The sequence below is a fragment of the Neophocaena asiaeorientalis genome, unplaced genomic scaffold (genome assembly GCF_003031525.2).
Source record: "Neophocaena asiaeorientalis asiaeorientalis breed wild unplaced genomic scaffold, Neophocaena_asiaeorientalis_V1.1 scaffold36, whole genome shotgun sequence".
In the NCBI taxonomy this organism is placed as follows: domain Eukaryota; kingdom Metazoa; phylum Chordata; class Mammalia; order Artiodactyla; family Phocoenidae; genus Neophocaena; species Neophocaena asiaeorientalis.
This window is the reverse complement of record NW_020174149.1, coordinates 4,823,339-4,829,338: the sequence shown is the minus strand read 5'-3', so window position 1 is coordinate 4,829,338 and position 6,000 is coordinate 4,823,339. Positions and strand designations below refer to the sequence as shown.

At 36.3% G+C, this 6,000-nt stretch overlaps 1 protein-coding gene across 1 annotated transcript in view; it reads left to right on the top strand.

The window, feature by feature from the left end:
* Nucleotides 1-936: 936 nt before the first annotated feature.
* SKAP2 (src kinase associated phosphoprotein 2) overlaps nucleotides 937-6,000 on the top strand; it is a 76,566-nt gene continuing 71,502 nt past the window's right edge. The window contains exon 1 of the mRNA XM_024754980.1: nucleotides 937-1,016. The gene's annotated coding sequence lies outside the window, so the exon portion shown is untranslated. The remainder of the gene's footprint in view (nucleotides 1,017-6,000) is intronic.

Here is a 6,000-nt window from a genome sequence, read left to right as displayed (position 1 = left end):
AATGGTGTGTTAGTTTCTGCTTTGTAACAAAGTGAATCAGTTATACATATACATATATCCCCATATCTCTTCCCTCTTGTGTCTCCCTCCCACCCTCCCTCCATATCCCACCCCTCTAGGTGGTCACAAAGCACTGAACTGATCTCCCTGTGCTATGTGGCTGCTTCCCACTAGCTATCTATTTTACATTTGGTCGTGTATATATGTCCATGCCACTCTCTCACTTTGTCCCAGCTTACCCTTCCCCCTCCCCATATCCTCAAGTCCATTCTCTAGTAGGTCTGTGTCTTTATTCCTGTCTTACCCCTAGGTTCTTCATGACATTTTTTTTTCTTAAATTCCATATATATGTGTTAGCATACAGTATTTGTCTCTCTCTTTCTGACTTACTTCACTCTGTATGACAGACTCTATGTCCATCCACCTCACTACGAATAACTCAATTTCGTTTCTTTTTATGGCTGAGTAATATTCCATTGTATATATGTGCCACATCTTCTTTATCCATTCATCTGTCGATGGACACTTAGGTTGCTGCCATGTCCTGGCTATTGTAAATAGAGCTGCAATGAACATTGTGGTACATGACTCTTTGTGAATGATGGTTTTCTCAGGGTATCTGCCCAGTATTGGGATTGCTGGGTCGTATGGTAGTTCTAATTTTAGTTTTTTAAGGAACCTCCATATTGTTCTCCATAGTGGCTGTATCAATTTACATTCCTAGTGTATTCCTTTTAGCTTTGTTTTATGTTTTGTTTTTTGTTTGTCTCTTGGAAAAGAAGATACAAATTATTTAGTCATAGAATTTTACAGCTAAAAGGAGCCTTAGAAATCATATTAACTAACTTTTCCTTTTTCAATAAGGGAATTGCATTATATTTATAAAGGTAATATATATTATCTAAACTGTTCTTTTTCCCTCTTTATTGTAGATCACAGCTTTCTGGGATTTGAATGGCAGAAACGGTGGTGTGCTCTCAGTAAAACAGTGTTCTATTATTATGGAAGTGATAAAGGTAGTATCGGCCTTCAGTTATATCAGCATGAGGGTTTTGCGGGGGGCATTTTACTCCACCCCCATACCTTTTGGGTGCAGAATGAGCTGAAGACAAATGGAGAAAGAATAACTAAAAATTTTAATATTATAGCCTAAGGGTAATTAATAATTCTGTTATTTGACAAATGCTCCAAATTCCAGAATGCCCTAAAAGTTAACACAATTGTGTTTTATTGAATTAGGAAAGAGAAAAATAACTTTCATCCGTGTGGCCTTTTATCTCAGGAATTATTGATATTTATCATCCAGGCGGTAGTTGTAGAATTTCTTTAGGGTTGTGGGAGTTTTGAAGGGAGGAAAGGATGTTTTTTCCTTCAAATATTTTAAAAGAAAAATTTAGATAAAATGAAACGTGCGCAACACCTTTCTCCGCTTCCTTTATGGATTTAAGTAACAGCACACATCCATCAAGGTTACTGTTCTGAGCACCTTAGCTGTCTAAGCAGTTTAGCTATACTAACGTGGTTAGCTCCAGCTTTGTGAGGTAGGTACCATCATTAGTCCCACTTATTTTACTGTTTGGAAAACTGAGGACAGGGAGGTTAAGTCACTTGTTCAAGGTCACAGAGCTGGTAATGGCAGTTTGGGTATTTGAACTGAGGCATAATGGTTAGAGTCCGTTGCTCTTAACCACTATTATCACTATGTTAATTTAGAAACAGTGATACATTTTGTAACTTCACTTGCTAATTAATAACTTACTCATAGTTCACATAATTTTAAGTTTATCGTTTGAACAAATAAAGCCATAAAATACTGAAATTTAAAGAATATAAGCTTTCTTAGTTTTGCTTTTATCTAGGAAAAGTGGGTTGGAAGTTGAATCTTATAAAGTAAGGGTTGTATATAAACAGCTGACATTCATTTCCAGAAAGGACACTTAAGGAGAAAAAAAGATTTAAAAGTCCAGTATCACTGAATATAAACTTTCCCATGAAGTTGTTTCTTATCAGTGTTGTTTGGAAGTTTATATTTCATTTGACATTATTTGCAGTTTTTAGGGTTTTCTTCCTTATTATAAAATCAGGCAGATATGATTATTGTATTTCAGATAAATTTTAAATACATGCATGATGCTAGAAGTTGGTCTCACCTTTTGGTTAATGGGATTATCAAATTGAGAATTAACTTAGTGGCGAGTTTGCATTCTGTCACTAATTTACAATATGTTCGTAAGTAGAAATGGAGTCAGTGAAGTGTAAACTATAAACAGCTATCAACAGGTAGCCTTCTTTCTTCTGCTAAGGCTTAAGTAGGTGATTTTATCAGAAAATTTAGAGTCCAAGTTCAATTATGATTATCATAGGTCATAAACGTGTTACTATTATAGAAATAAAATTTTGTACCGTATTGTGAATTGAGATCAAGATTTTGCTTTTTCATAAAGAAATGTCTTCTATTTCATAAGACCAGGGGAGGGAGGTTTAAAATCCTTGTGACTTTGGTTCAGTTAGTCTTCTCATTTCTAATTTCTTTAAAAATCAGTGAATACGTATGTCTGTTTCCTTCACTCCTAGTCCTAACTGGTATATACCAACAGTTAGGTCAAAGATTAGCAAGAGTTTTCCCAAAATCTAGGGAATGTTTATATTTATTTCAAAGGCTAATAAATAAATTCTAGTTATCTGGGGGAGATACTAGTTAAATTCCCATTTCTATTCTTACTTGATGAGGCCTTGTGGTAATAACATTCTTTGTAATTTGTATTTTAAGTACTTTGTGATCCATTTAGCCACTCTACCACCGCGGCTTTTAAAAAATTATTATTCTCGCATTCCCTTTTTACGTGGATCTTTGAGGAGCTGGTTTATATTTCCTTAAACTCTTCCCTATCTGTCACTATGAAGCCTCCTGTTTCCATTGAGATTTCAGATCTGTTTTTAGTGGTTCTTTGGAATTCTTGGCCAGTTCTGCTTTTAGGGACTTGGGGGGGAAAAAAATCTATATTTAGACAGTTTTTAACTGCTTGTTTGGCATGATCTTAATTTCCTTCCTTTGTGTCCTTTTCTTTCCAAGAAAATGTACATGTCACATGAAATTTTTTTCTTTTGTGAAATCAGATAGCTGATTTGTACATTGTTTACTGTATATGTGAACCACTTTACCTAAACTTTGGAAAGAGCTATTTAGATATATGAGAACTATAATCTTCCAACTAAGTAGGATTTAGATAAATGGATTGTAGAGGCACAGAGTTGATACCACTTACTAGGTTAAATTGTACTTTGTTACTGTTTGACAGATACATAGTTCACATTTTCTAACTTACAATATGTGCCAAAAAACATTTTGACCCATCAAGATAATAATGGCTTAGAAAGAGTAGTTCCAGCCTGTAGGGTAAATAATACTCTTACCTTTGTACCCCTAAATATTATCTGTATTTATTATTCATGGCCATTTGGGGACTTTAAGTTTGATACACACACACACACACACACACACACACACACCCATATATCTTAACAAAACATACTTTATCACTTTCTGAAATCACATCCTTCCTTTCATCTGTTTCCTCTTCATTTGAATCTCATTGTCATGAATCTCATTTATCAAACTTCTTGGGTCCTAGATGCTCAGACTGCCATTAAGGTAGTCCTTCACTCACTGATTTATTCCTTTTTTAATTTGGTAAACATTTATTGGGTACTTGATAGATCCTGGGCATGGGGGATCCAAAGATAATCCTGCCTTACAGGTACTCTCAGTTGGAGTTGTGTGGGTATCAGTAAGAGAAGAGAGGAAGTCATGGGATCACTCGGGGCTGGGCAGGTAATTTCAATGCGGTACAATAAGTGATTTAAATAAAATATCTTTGGATCACAAAGGGGGGGTGGGTAATTTCCTGAGGGAGTTAAAGAATACTTCCTAGTGGAGAGGACCCTTCATTGGGCCTTAAAAAATGAGGAGTTTGTTGGATGAAAAAGGGTAAAATGGGCCTTCCAGGCAGCAGAATGGCAAAGATTCTGAGTTTCAAAAGGCCTTGGATGAGATCAGAATTGGAATCAAGGCAGAGCATACAGTGAATGAGGGGAGAGTGTATAAAAGGCTAAAAAAGTGGGTTAGGATCAGATTGACAAGAGCCTTATGGGAATAAGGTCCTTGCTAGCTATTTTATCTTGAATATGGCTTTAAAGCACAGGGCTCTATGACCAGAATTGGTTTTTAGGAAATAATTGTGATAATATTGTGGGACATGGATTGGAATGGTTAGAAACTGGGTCAGCAGGATCATTTAAGGGGACACTGAACTAGTCTATGCAAGAGAGGTTATCATAGGAAGCTGAGAGGCACATGGAGGATTTAGTGCAGGCCCCTCCAGCTCCAAAGCCATGTTCTTTCCACAACTTGGTAGTTAGCAGCCCTTCCAACACACCTGTAAATGATGGCCCATTTAGGAACCTGTTCCAAACTCATGTTTTCAGGGGTTTTTTTTGGTTTTGTTTTTGTTTTTTGCAGTACGCGGGCCTCTCACTGTTGTGGCCTCTCCCGTTGCAGAGCACAGGCTCCGGACGCGCAGGCTCAGCAGCCATGGCTCACGGGCCCAGCCGCTCTGCAGCATGTGGGATCTTCCCGGACTGGGGCACGAACCCATGTCCCCTGCACCGGCAGGCGGACTCTCAACCACTGTGCCACCAGGGAAGCCCTCAGGGTTTTGTTTTTTGTTTTTCTGTTTAACCTCCATATGATCTTGAATCAGCATTATGAAACTTACCTCCTCCTACTTTTTAAGGGGGGAATAGTTTGTAGTATCTCTTTCCTTCCCACTTAAGGAGTTTTGCTGCCCCTACCCCAAGTACCCAATTAAAGAAAATTCTAGTGCCATCTAGTATGTGGCAGCTGCAGGTAGCCTTGGTCCTACCAAGAGTCATTCTAAATGTATATCAAAAGTTATTTATTATATCATGTGGTTGTAACTTTTTCATTGTAGTACCTTTTCAATGTATAATAAAAGTCAGTAGAAAATTGGGCTTAATACAGATCATTTAAACTAACAAAACTTTTACATTGGCGGGGAAGTAAAATTTTTCATTGAAATTGACCTCTCTGCTCTCTCACTTCGCTCATTATTTCACCACTGATAGGAAAAATAGGACGTAGCTGTTCAGTGTGGATGACAAGTATAAAGTGTTTTGATGTTGAAATAGCATCATAGTTCTCTTTTAGTATTTAAAATTATTGTTAAAGTGACAGGGTTTGTATAATTGGAAGTTCTGTTGTTTTATAACAACAACTTTAGTAACAGCCATAAAAGCTTACCTTTTTTCCTGGTTCATTTGATAGAGGCAAATTCCTGGGTCAGGGCATCAGCATTTTATAATTATATCATGAATATATACAAAATATGTCAATTAAATCTGATATTAAAAAAATTCATACTGTAATTTTCTTTGTGTAAAGAAGGATAATATCTTTGTTATTCCTTAAGAAATAGAAATAATTTTGACATGATAGAAATGAAATAATTCTGATATGCAAATACTAACTTTAAACTCTATCAAAATGAATGTTAAATAAAAGACCTTTATTACCCTGTAGCAGTACAGAGAAGTTAAAATGTACATCTGATACTTAGAAGGACTTCATCAATATGGGGAAATATTCATGTACAAACTAAGTCCTATTTAAAGGTCTCATGATGATGAGTCCTGTTGGTTTGCAATAAACCAGGACACAGTTTGATTTAAAATATATCTATACATCTGTATATAGATTGAAGAGATGTGTGTGTGTGTATACATAGATAGATTGAAAGTAATATATTTTTAATAGATCTGCACTGCTGTAAGTACACAGATATATAGGTGCTACTGTACCTGTCTGTGTGTAATAGATACAGCAACATCTGTAGCAGTAAATATTCTTTGAAAATCTATGTGCCGGGTATTATTAGTGCCAAGTGGTATCACACACTGGCTCAGAGGAGTGGGCACAGAGGA